The sequence below is a fragment of the Panicum virgatum genome, chromosome 7N, assembly GCF_016808335.1.
Source record: "Panicum virgatum strain AP13 chromosome 7N, P.virgatum_v5, whole genome shotgun sequence".
Lineage (NCBI taxonomy): Eukaryota > Viridiplantae > Streptophyta > Magnoliopsida > Poales > Poaceae > Panicum > Panicum virgatum.
In genome coordinates, this window is record NC_053151.1 from 14,425,859 (window position 1) to 14,446,214 (window position 20,356).

Genomic DNA, 20,356 nt, shown 5'->3' on the forward strand with positions numbered 1-20,356 from the left:
ACAAATTCATCAAAGCAAGAGATAATATCAAGGCATCTATCAAGATATGCATTTAATGATCCATTGTAACATTGGCATACCTTGGATATTTGCTGTACCACCAGAAGTGAATCACCATAAGCTTCCACATGTTTAACGCCGATTGATTCCAAGAATTCCAAGCCAAATAGAAGTGCTTCATACTCAACTTGGTTATTCGTGCGTTCTTCATCCAATCGGTTTGAGAATTCAAAAATAGTGCCACTCGGAGAAATAAGGACGGCACCAATCCCTTGAACATCATCACAAGCCGATCCATCAAAGAACAACTTCCATGGTGTACAAGTAACATAGCCGACTTCCAAATCATGCTCATCATTAATCCGATGTTCAACATTGAAATCCACCACAATTTAGCCTCTAATAGCTCTTAAAGATTCATAGGCCAAATCATATTCAACAAGTACACAAGCCCACTTTCTGATTTTTCCACTCAAAATCGGCTTTTGTAGCATATGCTTAATAACATCGGTGTTGGCGGTTGATTTTGATGATTTTTACCGCCAACATTCCTTCGGATTTCATACTTTTGGAACTATATTACTATGATTTTTACTAGCATTAACAAGTTCCATAAGTTTTGATGATTACTTGAAGTTAGGATCAACACCTGCAAATTTGGGCCAAAATGGGGCAAACCCCAGGCCGGCCGGCCTAGGTGTTGACGGTCACTAACGACCCATTTTGACCGTCAACTATTGTGCAAAAGTCGAGCTTCAGAAGGAATAGATGTTAGCATAGGATGATTATTTGACAAATTCCACAGATGCTGGTCTGAAAATGTGTGCAGGTGAATTTGGGCTAAAAAGACAAAACTAGCAAGAATAATCCAAGGTACAAATGCCCAATCACTCATGGGAGAGCCCAAGTGTAACACCCGGTTTATAAAAGGACATAAACCGAGCAATCCTATACGTGCCAGGATCAAGTCACACGTATATACAATAGAATGAACAGTATATCACAGCACATATCACGTAAAAGATATAATAAAGCGAATATGAATGTTATTTATTACATTAATGACAAAATGTCTGATACAGCGGAAGCGAAGTACAAATACGGTAAAAACTCTCCGAAGCTGAGCAGGCCGCCACAGGGACGTCGACTGGGAGACGAATGCCTAGAAGTCCTCGTAGTCCTGGTAGCGCTGAGCGAACTCCCTCGCGTCGGCAGGAACTGAGCAGCAGTAGAGTATCCCCAAGAGGAAAAAGAGTGGAGTAGGCAAGAGTGAGTACACAACTTGTACTCAACAAGTATAACACAAACTATGAGGCTCTAAGGTTGGCTGACTGACTGCATTAGCCTTTAAGTGGCTAGGACAACTAACCAAAATACAACCCAAAGGATATATATATAAAGGATATAAAGTGGCTAGGAAAGTCCTTATAGGCATACAGTATTAAAATGCAGTATGAAAGTGTATTTAAAAGTGATAGGTTGTTCATGTTATACTTGCCTTCCTCGTACTGCTCCTGCTGCTGCTCAAACTGGTCTGAAGGTGGATACTCCGGGTACTGGTACTAGGGCTCCTCCGGTAGCTCAACGTCTACTCACGAACACATGGCCAAAACAAGGCACAACAATAAGCATACAAGCAAACACTAACACAAGCTAAGAAACAGTACATCAATACATAAAAACAGCACACCAAACTAGTCTAAAACTATTCTATGCGTTACAACGATCGCGTGGACATAAAGAACGCCTAAAACGGAGCTAAAACGCATATTCTAGGCTCAAAACAAGTTCCAGGGACCTAATTGTAAGAAAACTGAAGTTCCAGGTTGTTTCTGGGCAAAACCGAGGACTAAAATGTGATTAAACATTAAATCTTAGGGCTAGCATGCAAAAACACTGGGCCTGGACTGCGGGTGCTAAATCTAGAAAGGTCAGGGGGCTATGCGCTAAAATCTGGGCCTCAGTGTAAATATTTTTACACTATATAGGATCGCGGGTTGAATTATATAAAACAAAGGGGCTCATATGCAAAAATGCAAAGGCTGACCGGTATCCATCTGGGTTGACCCGGGCTGGATCTATTTTGGGCCGTCCGATGGGGATCGTGCGGCTCAGGGCGGTTGGGCGCACGGGGCGGCGGCTGGACGTCGCCGGAACTCTGCTCCCACGGCGGAGCAGTGCCGGACTTCACCAAAACGGCGTTTCCCGGGGCCGTTTTGGCTCGTGTTCGGGTCGGGGAGCGAGGGTGCGCAACGGCGAGCTCGTCCAGGTGTACTAGGGGCGTGTGGGGCTCTGGCGTGGCACGCAGCAGCGCCAGGCGGTGTTGCACGGCCGCAGGCTCGCCGGCTTTCGCTAGAACGGCGAGCTAGGCTTCGATTCAGCTCGCGTTTGGGCCAAGGGTCGTGTGCGCGGCATGGGTAATCTACCCAATGTATCAGCGCGGGGTTTGCAGCGGCAGAATGGAGTGCGCGGAGGTGGAGGCGGTGCTACGGCGGCGAACTCGTCGGCTTGCGCGGCTGGGCCCCTAGGATGCGTCACAAGCGAGGTTATCTAGCGCAAAAAGGAACGGCGGGGCTTGGGGTTCTCACCGAGGCTCGGAATTGAGCGGAGTCGCCGTGCAGGGGTGCTGACGTTGATGACGGGCGGTGGCGCACAGCGAAGCTCGAGGAGGGGTTGATGCGGTACTCCTCCAGGCTTCTGGATCCATTGGCCTGACGCAGCGGCCTCGGGCGGTGTTGGCGAAGTGGGCAGCGCGGCCGGAGGGGCACGGGCAGTGGGGAAACGAGGCTGCGGAGTGTAACACCCGGTTTATAAAAGAACATAAACCGAGCAATCATATACGTGCCAGGATCAAGTCACACGTATATACAACAGAATGAACAGTATACAACAGCACATATCACGAAAAAGACATAATAAAGCGAGTACGAATGTTATTTATTACATTAATGACAAAATGTCTGATACAGCGGAAGCGAAGTACAAAATACGATAAACTCTCCGAAGCTGAGCAGGGCGCCACAGGGACGTCGACTGGGAGACGAACGCCTAGAAGTCCTCGTAGTCCTGGTAGCGCTGAGCGAACTCCCTCGCGTTGGCAAGAACTGAGCAGCAGTAGCGTAGCCAAGAGGAAAAAGTAGAGAAGAGGCAAGAGTGAGTACACAACTTGTACTCAACAAGTGTAACACAAACTATGAGGCTCTAGGTTGGCTGACTGACTGCATTAGCTTTTAAGTCTTGGCAAAATTTTATTAAAGCTATTTACTACAAGTTGATGAATTACCATTAACCCAGTTACATAGTAATTAATCAAAATTAATCATGTTGCTACTGAGATCCAAACCACAACCATACCAAAACCCCGAGAGGCACCCCCTCGTCGGAAGGAGCTAACCCCACTAATCAAAAGGAGGATCTGGGCCGCTCATGACCGTGAGCACGGCTAGTATACCAGTTTTACACTCTGCAGAGGTTGCACATCTTTACCCACAAGTCGTGAGCTACTCCAGTTGTTCATCACACTTCCTTAGGTGAGATGACTAGCAAACTCACTACGAGGCCGTTACAAAGGACACGTTGGTAAGGTGTAACCGCTAAGGATTCAGGCAATGCAACGATGGTACCCACCTCGAGGGGTACGCAGACCAAGCCTCGTAGCCTGGGCACCATTGAGGCTCGACTCCCCTCTTGCCCCGTCGGTAAGTTACTCCCGAACCAAAATGGCCTAATTAGTAAGCCAAGACCGTCCCATTCCAGTCTTGTGGTAGCGCTGTTGTTCCAGGTTGTCGCTCTATGAACCGGTCCTTATGGAGAGTAGCCAACCAGGCAGTAAGCACCATGCCGGCCCCCTAAACCATGTTTCTAACAAAACCACTTTTAATGAGAAGTGAGCTACTCAAGCCACAAAGAGGGCCACTCTCAGAATTAAGTTGCATATACCATTAATCAAATTAATTAAAAAGGACCATTATGTGTTATAGCGCGGCACCTAGCACAACTAACCAAAATGCATCCCAAGGATATATATAAAGGATATAAGTGGCTAGGAAATCATTATAGGCATACAGTATTAAAATGCAGTATGAAAGTGTATTTAAAAGTGATAGGTTGTTCATGTTACACTTGTCTTCCTCGTACTGCTCCTGCTGCTGCTCAAACTGGTCAGAAGACGGCTGCTCCGGGTACTGGTACGGGGGCTCCTCCGGTAGCTCAACATCTACTCACGAACACATGGCCAAAAACAATGCACAACAATAAACATACATGCAAACACTAGCAAAAACTAAGAAAAAGTACAACAATACATGAAAACAGCACACAAAACTACTCTAAAACTATTCTACGTGTTACAACGATCGCGTGGACATAAAGAACGCCTAAAACGGAGCTAAAACGCAAAAACTAGAGCTAAAACAAGTTCCAGGGACCTATTTGTAAGAAAACTGAAGTTCCAGGGGGTTTCTGGGCAAAACCGAGGACTAAAACATAATTAAACCTTAGTTCTAGGGTCTAACTCGCAAAAGATCAGGTGCTGGACCGTGGGTTCTATAATTGAAAAACTCAGGGGCCTAAACAATAAAACTAGGGGTGGTTTTGAAATTAGTTTTCAACTGGTGTGGAGCGCGGGTTGATTTCAAAGAAAGGCAAGGACTCTTTAGCAAAAGTGACAGGCCGAAGAGATACAGGTGGATCTCAGCCGTTGGATAACAATCCGATGGCTCAGATCTGATCTGGACGCGATCTAATCTCGTCCGCAGAAAACAGATCGCACGGCCAGGCTCGAGCGGGTGCGCGGGGCGGCGGCGGTGCTCGCGCGGAGCTCTGCTCCGCGGCGGCGAGCTCTGCTCCGCGGCGGCGAGCTCTGCTCCGCGGCGGCGAGCTCGCCGGAGCAGGCCGAAACGGCGCCCCAGGGGTCAATCCGACCCGGATCTGGGTCTAGGATGGACTACGCGCCATGCGTAGTCCACCTAGGGTCTTTACAGGCCTCGGGGTGGTCCGCGGTGGCACGTGCCGCGATGGCGGCGGGTCGGCGCGGCGGGGGATCGCCGGCGAGCGCGGCCGGGGCACCTAAAGTGCGCCACAAGTGAGGGTTTCTATCGGAAAAGGGACGGCGGGGGCTTGGGATGCTTACCTATGCTCGAATTTGAGCTGGGGTGCCGTGCAGGGGCGTTGTCGTCGACGGCGAGCGGCGGCGCACGGGGCGGAGCTCAGGAACGGGCGCTGCAGTGGTCGGAGCAGAGGGCAGCGGTTCGGGGGAGATCCAGGCGTTGAGGCGGAGCCAGGGCGCTGCTCGGCCGGGGCTCCGGTGTGGCGGAGTGGCGTGGCCGCGGCGGCGCGGGGCTCTGCTCTGGGCGGAGCAACGTGGAGGCGGCGGCTAGGGTTTCGGTGGGGATGCAGGGGGAAGGTGGACTGCGGGAGAGGATCAGGGGCACGTTTAAAGGGGGAAGCCGGCCTCGGCGTGCGGGTCCAGGAGGCTGTCGCGACGCGGAGATCACGGCGTGGACTTGGCCGGCCGTTGCGCGAGGTAGAAGGGGAGTCTGACGAGCGGGCCAGGCTTGTCAGCCAGAGGACGCGCGAGTGTGGGCGTGCGCTGCGGGCTGAGCGGGGGCGTTCGCTGGGCTTCGGCGCGTGGGGAACCGCTGGGTCGAGCTGGGCCGACCAAGAGGGAAGGGAGGAGGGCGCGAGCTGGGCGGAGCACCATGGGCCGTCCGCGGATCGGGCTGAGGAAAAGCGAGGGGAGAGGAGTGGGCCGCCGGGGTTTGCTAGGCCAAGAGGGGAGGGAAAAAGGAGGTGGCGGGCTGGGCCACTTCGGATTTTGGGCTGGATGCTGGGTTTGGTTTTTCTTTCTATTTCTCTCTTTCAAATTCTAATTCAAACTCAAGCTAAAAGAATTAAAAAAATTTGAATTCAAACTCTAACCAAACAACAAAAGAAAAGATGCTCCAGCATGAATGCAACAACACAGTTTAACCCTATGATAAATTTTAATTACTTAAGAAACAAAATTTTGATTAAATGCAAGACTAAACACAAATAACCTTAGAAATTTAATCAAAGCCAATTAAATTTATTATTAAATACTGAAATTTGAATTAGGGTGTTACAAATCCTACCCCCTTACAGGAATCTCGTCCCGAGATTCTGGGCTGGCTAGCAAAGTGATTAGGATATGTCTTCATTAACTCCTCTTCCTTCTTCTGGCAAGTCCTCCAAAAAGACATCCGGGAATTCAGACATCATGCGAATACCATCCGTGGGTATAGCCTCCATCTGATGAAGAAAACCAAAAGGCTCTGTAGCACTGACTGTCACCTCTCGGCCATTAGATGCTAACAGGTGAACTGACCGCTGAGCACAATCAATTCTGACTCCCCAATTGGAAAGAGTATCCATTCCCAGAATCACATCAATACCCTTGGTGTCTATCACCATCAGATTTGCACTGAACTTTACCCTCCCTATGGAAACATTGATTCTGGAGCAGAAGATATCCAACCTCAATTGTCCTCCAGGTGAATATACTAACATGCAACTCTTTAATGTGCTAGTACGAATACCATGGTGCTCGACAAAAGACTGTGAAATAAAGGAATGCGTAGCACCAGTATCGAAAAGCACCCTAGCTGGATATGAGTTGACTATGGACGTACCAATAACCACATTCGGAGACTCGGCCGCTGACTCGGCCGTCACATGGTTCACCTTCCCCTGTCGTGGCGCTCTGTGTTGGGCTGGGCGCCCCTGCTGTCCTGCCTGCCGTGGAGCCGGTGAAAGGTGCTTCTGTGGACAACTTTTGGCATAATGACCTTTTTGCCCGCATTGGTAGCACATGCGGTGGTGGTGAATGGCGCTACTTGGTTGACCTCCATGTGAACTTAGCATCACATCTTGCATCATTTCTACAGCTTGCTCTTTGGACTCCTTGCGACCGCGTGGCTGAATCACATTCATAGTGATAGTCAACCCATCAACATAATCATGGAGAGCTTGATTCTCGACCTGTGTATTTCTAGAGCACTTAGGATCCTTTCTCTTCTGGATGGTTTGTAGCTCATCGACCGATGGGGAGTCAATGAAAAGGGAATCATCTGCTAGCTGCTCTTGATAAGACCTCTTTCTCTTTGTACTGGAGAACAACCTCTGATTCCTTCTAGTTGTGGCTTCATCTTCAGTCACACGAGCTTGACGACAAGGAACGCCATAGAATTGGCAACACGGGCAAGCTTTCTCACCATTGTTCGGGTGGTATGTTGTTTGCGAGGACTGATCTTGTATCGTTGTCGACTGTTTCAAGGAAACTGTGGCATGAACACCATCACCCCTTGCACTACTTCCAAGGCTATTTTGTTCTGCTGACATCTGAGCTGGGACAAAAGGAAGCACAAGTAAGGTCAAGGAGGAGAGAAAAACCAAACTATTTAAAGTTCTATCTTACTTAGACAAAACTGCCCATGCATCACTGCTGCTAACTCCAGATAGATGATACATAAACCCGAGAAAAAGAACTATAGCATAACTCTTCTGCCTCGTCTGAGAGATTCTCAAATCCTTCTGTACTATCTGTATGCCGGGGTGTCACATCCCTACCCCCTTACAGAAACCGACGTCCTCGTCGGTGACGTCCTTGCCAGTGGATCCCTGGATATCATCTCTTCTTCGTGTTATCCTTCTTCTCAACAAGACAGAAACCCAAGGCATGATAAGGTAGAGAGGATAGAGTGGATGGTTTTACCCCCAACGATCTAACTCATTTTATTAATTAATTAACTTTAACTTAAAACTGATTTTCTTTAAACAAATTTAACTACTAAACTATGCAATCAACCAAAAATCCAAATCGAACATGTAGCATAATAATAAGCATACAAATTTCACAATTTAGCCGAGTTTAACACACGACTCGACTAGCACAACACGTCACAGAACGTGCTATCGTATTATTATAAAGGGTCACCTAGCTGATACTCATGGTGGTCAGATGACTGATTCAGGCCAAAATCTACGAAAACTATTCTTTAGAGAGAGAAATCAAGGCAAGACAAGTAAAAGTCATAGAATTCAAGGGGTATAATAGTAAAATAGTTTCAGCAGTCAAGGATTGGAGAGAAGAAGTCCTAAAACTCGACTAGTTCTATCCAAGCTTCGTCCTACAGTCGATACGGCTCTGATACCACTCTGTAACACCCGGTTTATAAAAGAATATAAACCGAGCAATCATATACGTGCCAGGATCAAGTCACACGTATATACAACATAATGAACAGTATATCACAGCACATATCACGAAAAAGACATAATAAAGCGAGTACGAATGTTATTTATTACATTAATGACAAAATGTCTGATACAGCGGAAGCGAAGTACAAAATACGATAAACTCTCCGAAGCTGAGCAGGGCGCCACAGGGACGTCGATTGGGAGACGAACGCCTAGAAGTCCTCATAGTCCTGGTAGCGCTGAGCGAACTCCCTCGCGTCGGCAGGAACTGAGCAGCAGTAGCGTAGCCAAGAGGAAAAAGTAGAGAAGAGGCAAGAGTGAGTACACAACTTATACTCAACAAGTGTAACACAAACTATGAGGCTCTAGGTTGGCTGACTGACTGCATTAGCTTTTAAGTCTTGGCAAAATTTTATTAAAGCTATTTACTACAAGTTGATGAATTACCATTAACCTAGTTACATAGTAATTAATCAAAATTAATCATGTTGCTACTAAGATGCAAACCACAACCATACCAAAACCCCGAGAGGCACCCCCTCGTCGGAAGGAGCTAACCCCACTAATCAATAGGAGGATCCGGGCCGCTCATGACCGTGAGCACGGCTAGTATACCAGTTTTACACTCTGCAGAGGTTGCACATCTTTACCCACAAGTCGTGAGCTACGCCAGTTGTTCATCACACTTCCTTAGGTGAGATGACTAGCAAACTCACTACGAGGCTGTTACAAAGGACACGTTGGTAAGGTGTAACTGCTAAGGATTCAGGCAATGCAACGATGGTACCCACCTCGAGGGGTACGCAGACCAAGCCTCGTAGCCTGGGCACCATTGAGGCTCGACTCCCCTCATGCCCCGTCGGTAAGTTACTCCCGAACCAAAATGGCCTAATTAGTAAGCCAAGACCGTCCCATTCCAGTCTTGTGGTAGCGCTGTTGTCCCAGGTTGTCGCTCTATGAACCGGTCCTTATGGAGAGTGGCCAACCAGGCAGTAAGCACCGTGCCGGCCCCCTAAACCATGTTTCTAACAAAACCACTTTTAATGAGAAGTGAGCCACTCAAGCCACACAGAGGGCCACTCTCAGAATTAAGTTGCATATACCATTAATCAAATTAATTAAAAAGGACCATTATGTGTTATAGCGCGGCACCTAGCACAACTAACCAAAATGCATCCCAAGGATATATATAAAGGATATAAGTGGCTAGGAAATCCTTATAGGCATACAGTATTAAAATGCAGTATGAAAGTGTATTTAAAAGTGATAGGTTGTTCATGTTACACTTGCCTTCCTCGTACTGCTCCTGCTGCTGCTCAACTGGTCAGAAGATGGCTGCTCCGGGTACTGGTACTGGGGCTCCTCTGGTAGCAAAACGTCTACTCACGAACACATGGCCAAAAACAATGCACAACAAAAAACATACATGCAAACACTAGCAAAAACTAAGAAATAGTACAACAATACATGAAAACAGCACATAAAACTACTCTAGAACTATTCTACGCGTTATAACGATCGCGTGGACATAAAGAACGCCTAAAACAGAGCTAAAACGCAAAAACTAGAGCTAAAACAAGTTCCAGGGACCTATTTGTAAGAAAACTGAAGTTCCAGGGGGTTTCTGGGCAAAACCGAGGACTAAAACATAATTAAACCTTAGTTCTAGGGTCTAACTCACAAAAGATCAGGTGCTGGACCGCGGGTTCTATAATTGAAAAACTCAGGGGCCTAAACAAAAAAACCAGGGGTGGTTTTGAAATTATTTTTCAACTAGTGTGGAGCGCGGGTTGATTTCAAAGAAAGGCAAGGGCTCTTTAGCAAAAGTGACAGGCCGAAGGGGTACGGGTGGATCTCAGCCGTTGGATCACAATCCGATGGCTCAGATCTGATCTGGACGCGATCTAATCTCGTCCGCAGAAAACAGATTGCACGGCCAGGCTCGAGCGGGTGCGCGGGGCGGCGGCGGTGCTCTGCTCCGCGGCGGCGAGCTCGCCGGAGCAGGCCGAAACAGCGCCCCAGGGATCAATCCGACCCGGATCTGGGTCTAGGATGGACTACGCGCCATGCGTAGTCCACCTGGGGTCTTAACAGGCCTCGCGGTGGTCCGCGGTGGCGCGTGCCGCGACGGCGGCGGGTCGGCGCGGCGGGGGATCGCCGGCGAGCGCGGCCGGGGCACCTAAAGTGCGCCACAAGTGAGGGTTTCTATCGGAAAATTGACGGCGGGGGCTTGGGATGCTTACCTATGCTCGAATTTGAGCTGGAGTGCCGTGCAGGGGCATTGTCGTCGACGGCGAGCGGCGGCGCACGGGGCGGAGCTCGGGAACGGGCACTGCAGTGGTCGGAGCAGAGGGCAGCGGCTCGGGGGAGATCCAGTGGCGTGGCCGCGGCGGCGCGGGGCTCTGCTCCGGGCGGAGCAACGTGGAGGCGGCGGCTAGGGTTTCGGTGGGGCTGCAGGGGGAAGGTGGACTGCGGGAGAGGATCAAGGGCGCGTTTAAAGGGGGAAGCCGGCCTCGGCGTGCGGGTCCAGGAGGCTGATGCAGCGCGGAGATCACGGCAGGGACTTGGACGGCCATTGCGCGAGGTAGAAGGGGAGTCTGACGAGCGGGCCAGGCTTGTCAGCCAGAGGACGCGCGAGTGTGGGCGTGCGCTGCGGGCTGAGCGGGGGCGTTCGCTGGGCTTTGGCGCGTGGGGAACCGCTGGGCCGAGCTGGGCCGACCAAGAGGGAAGGGAGGAGGGCGCGAGCTGGGCGGAGCACCACGGGCCGTCCGCGGATCGGGCTGAGGAAAAGCGAGGGGAGAGGAGTGGGCCGCCGGGGTTTGCTGGGCCAAGAGGGGAGGGGAAAAGGAGGTGGCGGGCTGGGCCACTTCGGGTTTTGGGCTGGATGCTGGGTTTGGTTTTTCTTTCTATTTCTCTCTTTCAAATTCTAATTCAAACTCAAGCTAAAAGAATTCAAAAAAATTTGAATTCAAACTCTAACCAAACAACAAAAGAAAAGATGCTCCAGCATGAATGCAACAACACAGTTTAACCCTATGATAAATTTTAATTACTTAAGAAACAAAATTTTGATTAAATGCAAGACTAAACACAAATAACCTTAGAAATTTAATCAAAGCCAATTAAATTTATTATTAAATACTGAAATTTGAATTAGGGTGTTACACGGAGCACCTCTGCTCGTCGGGGCGAGGGCGGCGGTACCACGCTAGGGTTTGAGGGTGGCCGCGAAGTGGATTGGTGGGCGCAGAGGGTACGCGGGGCGGTTTAAAGAGGAGGCCCGAGATTCTCGGCGTGCGGGATGGTAGGGGAGTGCTGGAGATCACGGCAGTGATGTCGCTTGCGGCCGGTGTGCACGCGGGGGAAGCGGGAGGTGGGGGATGACAGGCGGGCCCGGCCTATCAGCGAAAGGGGGCGAGGACGCAGGCGACGCGCGGGTGCGCTGACGTGCGGGCCCAGGCGGTCAGTGGCGAGGCCGGGAGCGCGTGCGGGGCGATGTGGCTGAGAGCGAGCGTGCTGGGCGCTGGCGCGCGTGTTTGGGCCGGAGTGGGGAGAGGCTGGGCCTGTGCGGGTTTCGGCGTGGGAGCGGGCCGAAGGGGAGGAGGTCGGGCTGCTCGCGAGTGGGCTCGGGGAGGGAAGGGAGCTGGGCCAGGAGGGGAGAGGGTGGGCCGACCAACGGGCTTTGGGGTGGTTTTGGGTTTCTTCTTTCCTATTTCTATTTCTAACTCCACCTCAAGCCAAATGAATTCAAATTTGAATTTGAATTCACTCAAGCACTCAAACAATTAAACAATGCTCCAGCATGATGCAACAATAAAAATTAAACCTAGACAAAATTTTAATTACTTATGGAACAAAGATTAGATTAAATGCAAGCTAAGCAAATTTAAATCATTAGAAAATTAAATAAACCAATTAAATTTATTATTAAATGCTAAAATTTAAATTAGGGTGTTACACCAAGGGCCAAAAGGGCCCATATGGCAGCCACACAAGAGGAGGAGAACCAGCCCATGTGTAATGCCACATCAACAATCCGAGGCAAACTCCTCTCGACCAATCAGACGCAAGCGCGAGGATCCATGGGCCCACATGCAGCAGCTAAACCGACTTACCAGAGGCAATACCACGTGCTAAAGACCGAGGGACCCATGTGTCAACCACTGGACGAAGGCTGAAGGCGGTTGGAAGCTGGGCCAGGTCGGCCGACCCCTTGGTTGGCCGACGGCCCAGTGGGCCCCACCACCTCAAGCTTCGACGTGGCGCTTCCTCATTGGTGGAGAACGTCAGTTTGAGAGATAGTAGCTGCAGCTCGGCGACGCAAGACCCCTGGCTCCCTCATATAAATACAAGGGGAGGGGGTAAGGAATGGAACACACACACACACACATCACACCCTCTCAACTCACCTTTCTCCCTTGGAGCTTGAGGCCTTCATCCTATATGCTTAGGTAGACTAGGAGGTGTAGAAGAAGAGGAGGAGAGTGAGGAGGAGTCAGGGGATGTGCCGGGTCTGTCGGCACTCTTCTCCGCTTGTACCTCGACGGATGCTTATTCAGTTGTAAGTGTTCCAGACTTTCTTTGTTTGTTTATTTAGAATCAGAGTTTAGATCGCAAGTTATCATCTCTACCTTATATTAGTTGATGTGTATGCTAGCGAGTAGCATTTGATCTTAGCTTAAGACACCAGATAGAAAAGGGTAGTCTTGGCCAGGGCTAAGGTTAGTAGGGAAAGACGTAGACGTGGTGTCTAGGCTGGACTATACCACTCAGTTGTCTGATAGTCCCATGGTTTGTAGAGGTAGCCGGCAGGTGGTGATAGCCCTGTTCGAGCCTTTTAGTAATCCTCCACATTCGGATATCAGATAGAGCACATATTGGAACTACCGATTTGCATAAGTCGGTCGATACCTTTAGCTCGAAGTATAACGGCGACGTGATCTCTTCTTCCAGGCATAGATTATAGATATAGAAAGTCCTCTCTCCTGTCTTCTCCACAATGGCGCGTGTGTCCTTGGATGAGCCTGGACCTGTAGATAGCGTACTCACGTTCCACAGTGGATACGATACCCTGGAATACTCTTGGGTGAAAGCTACAGCAGTATCCGTGCGCATGCGGATTCTATCCGTGATGTTGCAAAATACCAACAAGCTTTCTGGCGCCGTTGTCGGGGAACGGTAGCTACATTATCTACGGATTCAATCATCCTCGTATCTTCTTCTTTCTTTTTCTTTCCTTCTACCTTTACCCCTGCTACCCATGGAGCAGCCATCCCTTTCACGGCTCTCTAACCCCAAGGGCGAGTCCTGGAATCCATCATCCTCATCGAATCCATTTCTTACGGCAAGCGGTGAACCCCATCCTGCCTTCAAAGCCATGGTTCGAATTCAACTCTTTTCCGGAACAATTAGTGAAGATCCCGGCAATCATTTGAGAGTGTTTGAGGGACCGTGTTCAAGCTCGGTAATCCCAGGCATGACACAGGAGGCTGTGTGGTGGAAGTTATTTCCTTTCTCTCTCACAGAGAGGGCAGAGCAATGGTACACCCGCACGATAGGAAGTACCAGCGGTGATTGGGAGGAGCTTCGATATGACTTTTGTTACTCGTTCTCCCTCACCGAACGCATAGACTCCCTACCGACCGACATCCTCGATTTTGAGCAATTAGAGGAGTCCATAGGTGCAGCTTGGGCTAGATTCTTACGCCTTTTGGCGTCTAGCCCAGACTTGTCTCTACCCGACGATGTATCATTGAACATCTTCTGCTCGGGTCTAGACATGGAATCTGCCCTCAAACTCGACATCACCGCCGGAGGTTTGTTTGCTCAGATAATTCCAATGGAAGGAAGAGAGATCTTAGATTTTCTCTTAGCAAACTCGTCCTTCCCTACCGACCACAAAGAACCCATCCAACAAGAGTGCGAGTCGCGCCAAGAGGAGCTTCTAGCAGCTGAATCTAGTCCTTCAACTTCTACATCCGTAGATTCAGCCATAGGACTCACGCCCGACACAGGAACATTGGGGGAAGAAGAAATTCAACCTCCAAAGTTCTGTGTTAGATTCAAGGATGAACCTTTACGAAACATCCAAAACACCTCGAATCATCTTAGGCATGAGGAGCCTATGAAATCGATGTGTCTTTATGAGACCCTTGATATAATTTCCTGCCATACACCTGCAATTGATTGGTTGAAGGAGGCAAAGCGTGCTTCCAAAGCAATTCAGATTAGCCCAACCTCTGCAACCATCACTTGTTCTATGAAAGAAAATATCGTAGAAGCTCTTCATGACCCTGCTGCTAAGGATTGCATTATACCCGAGTACCTTTTGGATACTCTTGTGGGAAACAAGCCTTTAACCCCGACCGACAAATACCTTAAAAGTCCATCCGGACTGTTCTTTGAATGTCGGGGGATTACAAGGGACGTGCCTATCACAATAGACAAAATCGAGGTGCATTTGGATTTCTACATCTACGATATCCTCAATTTTGATCTTCTCCTAGGCTACCCGCTAGAAAACCTTTTAGCATCTCATGGGAGCCTAGATGAAATGCTAAGGGAAAATGCTTCTGCCACTACTGCCCCTTGTTTAGAAAATTCTATGGCAAAGCATTTCCCTGAGCAGAACTTGCTCGAGGAGATGGTGCATACATCTCCATTCGTATCATCCGACCCCGTCCTCTTGGAAGATGTAGAATCTTCTAAAGAGTACGACTCGAAAGATAGCCTTCACTTTTGTGAAGACGAACGTTCATCGTCCCTCTCGATCGAGTGTGAGCCTCTTCCCGCTGGCCCTGAATACGTTGTTCTCAGTCTTTATCGAGATACAACTATGAGCTTCCACGATAAATCTCTTGAGATGGAGAAATCATTGGCCAAGGAATTTTGTGAGACGCCGACACTGGAGTCCAACGAAAAGGATTTCTCACATGAGCATGGGAACTTCACTCTAGATATAGCACATAAACCATGCTCATTCAATGCAACTCCAGAGTCAGGCATGCTTAGTGCACCATGCACACACGAGGACTACAACCACCTTATGGTCCTCTTCTGCAAAATCTTCAAAAGGTTGGTTGTAGATGTATATATTTATCGTAAACATTGCAGATTTCGTGGGTGCACCGTGGCACTAGCCTTGTAGCTAGCTTCAACAATCGATGGTGAAACAATGACCCATCACCAATGGTGGCTACAAGAATTATCATGGTCGAGCTTATGACCGGAAACAAAGCACTGCCGGTAGATAGAGCAGACTATCATTTTTTTATTTACTTCTTTATTTCCCTTTCAATAAAAAGCAAGCGCATGTTCTAGGATGTATTTTTCCTTCGGGTATTTTCGGTCGCTAACCTTTCTAGGGGAAGATCAAGAAGAATGATGGATAAACAACACTATGAACATGAGAGCTACACCGACTACAACACCTCGATATGTCTTGATGGAGGAACAACTACTGAAGGAGACTTGAACTCCATACACTTGCAGTTTTGCAAACTCCAAGTGTGGGGGAGGTATGTGAGTACCCCAAAGCACGTTCTTTTTCTTAATTCATATTTTGTCTTGGAATTGGTGTATGTCCTCGCATCTTGCTCTAAAAAAATGAAAAAAATGAAAAAAATGAGAGGAGTTGCCATGGTGACAATATTATCTCCATCAACAAAACGCCATGGTAAGTACTCTCAATGTCCTGCTTTTGACATTAAACAAAGCCCTGCCGGGAGGTCACCCGAGGATCACCAGGTATGTGCTCATGCCTATCTCTCTTTGAATAAAACTTAAGCATGCTTCGTGCTCCCTTTATATGTCCTCGTACGCTCTAGTTTGAATGTGTGTCATGAAACACATTCATAGGCCTTTTAAATCAAGCATGGTGTTTGGGTTAAAATGTCCTCTTCAGTCAAACTAGACTTTGTATCAAGTTTGATTGATGTTCTGGAGTTGATACTTGTATAGATATTGGTTGCATATGTTGACTAACCCCTGCAGGAAAATCAAATCCAATTGGGTGAGTCGATGAGCTGAATTCAAATGGAAAGGTAAGACAAGGTTTTGGATTAATGTTGCACAACATACTCATGTTGATGCAATGTTAGTTCTGCCTTGCTTGAGTAAGTATCTTGGTGAGATTAAATTTTAGTTTCAAATAAATTATAGGAGCTCCCTGGTTCTTAAAACCGGTAGAGCTATTAGTTTGTTTCCATATTTTTGTTTTTGAATAAGCACCAGGTACAAGAACAAGTGTGGGGGAGATCTCTTAGAACTTTCATGCATATACACTCGAGATCTCCCACAACACGTGCACAACACCGAACGAACCAGAATGCAAAAAGCCAAGACAAATCAGAGCTCATACTGGGCAGTGGAACCTCAGGTTTGGCTGACTAGTACTAGCTCTAATCATCTTCATCGCGATGGTTTGTGCACTCTGCCCCTCATACTCCCCTCAACCAATGAGTTTAAATGAAATCTTTGATTAATCATTAAAATTAAACTCAAGGTATCCTCTAGTTCTTGTGCTTCTCTATGATTGGCTTGCATACCTTTTATTCTTTGCTAAGCCTGAGCTTGTGAATCATATCTTAGGGAACCCATAATTGTTAAGTTGTTGACCAGTGAGATATGGTTTGATGGAAGAATCCTTGCTTTCTCTGCTTTTATGTCTGGGAAATTTTTATCAAAGAGGAAAACCTCCATAGCTTTACAACTCCACGTGTTTGTCCTACCAAAGCCATATGTTGATCTTCATGACACAATTCTTTACACATATGTGCCTTGTTGTTACATTGAGCTTCATCAAACTTTGTGACCCTAGTGAGATGTCTTTTAATACTTGTTTGATCAAGATCATGTGCACTCCACCAACTAAACTTCTACACTAGAAGTTAGCTATGCCATTCCATCCACCCGCAAAATAAACTCCATGTTTAAAGATCTCTCTCTCTCTCTAGTATCCTTCAAATGAGGCATGTGCTATATATATGAAAAAAAAGAGAAAAGATGGCATGCCCAAGAAGCATGACCCAAAAGAAAAAACTAGGGGCACATGAAGGTCCCAATGTTGAAAAAAAAATTTGGACACATGAAGGTCCAAGAAAAGAAAAAGAGAGAATATATATATATATATATATATATATATATATATATATATATATATATATATATATATATATATATATCCATGCCCTCATGTTATCCAAATAAAAGGGAGAGAGATCCCTAGAAGGAGTATTCCATTTCCACCATCCACCTTCCACATATGTGCACGATCTTGATCAACTTGTGTGATTTGTTATCTCCATGGATCCATTGTTGATTTTGCAATATATGTGACTCAAGTGCATGCTTCCATTTTCCCTACCATGAGCTCCACATATGCTATCCTTAGAAGTAGGGTGAAAAGGAGCCATGCCTTGGTGAGGATACATACAGACTGAGTGACATGAGAGATCCTATGGAGAAGTAAATCTATGGTTGGTCCTTGCAAAAATATTTTCAAAACCCCAGTCATATAGCAGGAAAGTGGAGGAGACTGAAGTCAATACCGCTCCGTTCTTCAACTTCCCAAACAGTACATGGTAGACACATCAAAATTCACAGGTAAGGGTGAAGTTTAGAATAATCTGTATGCATGTACCATGTCATATGAAGTCGGGTCTGCCTTAGTTCTTGGCTTTACTTGAGGACAAGCAAAGAACTAAGTGTGGGGGATCTTGTTGACAGTCACTAACGACCCATTTTGACCGTCAACTATCGTGCAAAAGTCGAGCATCAGAAGGAATAGATGTTAGCATAGGATGATTATTTGATGAATTCCACAAATGCTGCTATGAGAATGTGTGCAGGTGAATTTGAGCTAAAAAGACAGAAAACTAGCAAGAATGATCCAAGATACAAATGCCCAATCACTAATGGTTGAGCCCAAGGGTCAAAAGGGCCCATATGGCAGCCACACAAGAGGAGGAGAACCAGCCCATGCGCAATGCCACATCAACAATCCGAGGCAAACTCCTCTCGACCAATCAAATGCAAGCGCGAGGATCCATGGGCTCACATGCAGTAGCTAAACCGACTTACCAGAGGCAATACCACGTGCTAAAGACCGAGGGACCCACGTGTCAACCACTGGATGAAGGCTAAAGGCGGTTGGCAGCTGGGCCAGGTCGGCCGACCCCTTGGTCGGCCGACGGCCCAGTGGGCCCCACCGCCTCAAGCTTCGACGTGGCGCTTCCTCATTGGTGGAGACAGTTTGAGGAGTAGTAGCTGCAGCTCGGCGACGCAAGACCCCTGGCTCCCTCATATAAATACAACGGGATGGGGTAAGGAATGGAACACACACACACATCACACCCTCTCAACTCACCTTTCTCCCTTGGAGCTTGAGGCCTTCATCCTAGATGCTTAGGTAGACTAGGAGGTGTAGAAGAAGAGGAGGAGAGTGAGAAGGAGTCGGGGGAAGTGCCGGGTCTGTCGGCACTCTTCTCCGCTTGTACCTCGACGGATGCTTATTTGGTTGTAAGTGTTCGAGACTTTCTTTTTTTGTTTATTTGGAATTAGAGTTTAGATCGCAAGTTATCATCTCTGCCTTATATTAGTTGATGTGTATGCTAGGGAGTAGCATTTGATCTTAGCTTAAGACCCCGGTGTAAGGATCGATGGACCAAGAGGGGGGGTGAATTGGGCCTTTTTCAATTTCTAAAACAAAGTAAGGCAACCTTAACCTGTGCAAAGCTAGTAGGGCACCAATTCACCAACCGGATAACTAAGCTACCTACACAAGCTAAGAGAGATAAAAACAAAGTAAAGCCTAACAAGGTAGAGCTAAGTTATGATCTCTAAGTCAAGCACATGAGTAAATTGCATGAAAGAAAATGCTTGAATAAAAGGAATGGACAAGAGACAACCGGATTTTTTCCCGTGGTATCGATGTGTTGGCACACACCCCTAATCCACGTTGTGACACTCACAAAGAGTCTTGTCACCTCCCAAGTCACCGAGACGAGGGCGCTCACTAAGAGTCTCCGTTCACCATCCCGGCGTGGTGGAGATCAAGCCACGTACAATCTTCTTCTCCGGGCTCCCACAATCCTTGGCAAGCTCCGCGAGAAACACCTCGATCACCAAGATCGTCTAGGTGCTGCCAAACACCAAGAGTAACAAGTTCCTAAGCCTTCACTTGACCTACACTCAGTTGGCCCTAGCTCAAGCACACTTGCTACACTTGCAATGGATGAGTTCTTCAAGGTTGAAGCACAAACTAAGCACTAGATCTTCTCTCTTTTGCTCAAAGCTCTATCTCTTCTTCTCAAGGGTGGCCTCAGGTTTTCAAGGTGTCAAAGGCAACTGAAATGAACCAGGGAGTACCCTTATATAGAGTGGAGGAGGTCACATAGCCGTTGGAAGTTTTCTGCAGAGAAACCGTGACCACCGGAAGAACCGACGGTATAGAAAATATAGGCATCGGTTCAACCGGTCTCTCTGTGTCAAAGAAGTAGCCGTTGAAGTTCTGACACAGTATCCACGCTTGCGTCATTGCACCGGTGCATGCTCCGTAGGGGCATCGGTTCAACCGGTGCTGAAGAGGTTCGCTGATCAACTCAAACAAGCGTTCTGGAACAAAGTACATCCAATGCACCGGTGCTTTGATTCTGAACCGTCGGTTCAACCGGTGCTGAAGAGAAGTTGGAGTCCACCAAACATGCTCTCTGGAACAAAGGACTTTCATTGCACCGGTGCTTTGATTCTGAACCGTCGGTTCAACCGGTGCTGAAGAGAGGTTGAAATCCATCAAAACATGCTCTCTGGAACAAAGGGCTTTCATTGCACCGGTGCTTATCTTCTTGACCATCGGTTCAACCGGTGCTTTACTTGATGTCTGCCTTCATCCAGAGAAGATAGACCGACAGGGCATCGGTCCTTCCGCCATGCATCGGATGCTCCGATGCTAGTGCACCGGTTCAACCGGTGCTACTGATTTTCTTTGTTTTCAGCTGTTTTGACTTGGATTCGAATGTGACTTTGATTGTTTCTTCTTCCAAGAGTTGTGTTGACTTCTGTTGACCATCTTTTGCTGTTTTTGAGTGAGTGTGTAATATTTCTAGGGCCAACTCAAGATTGATCAAGCTACTAACTCATG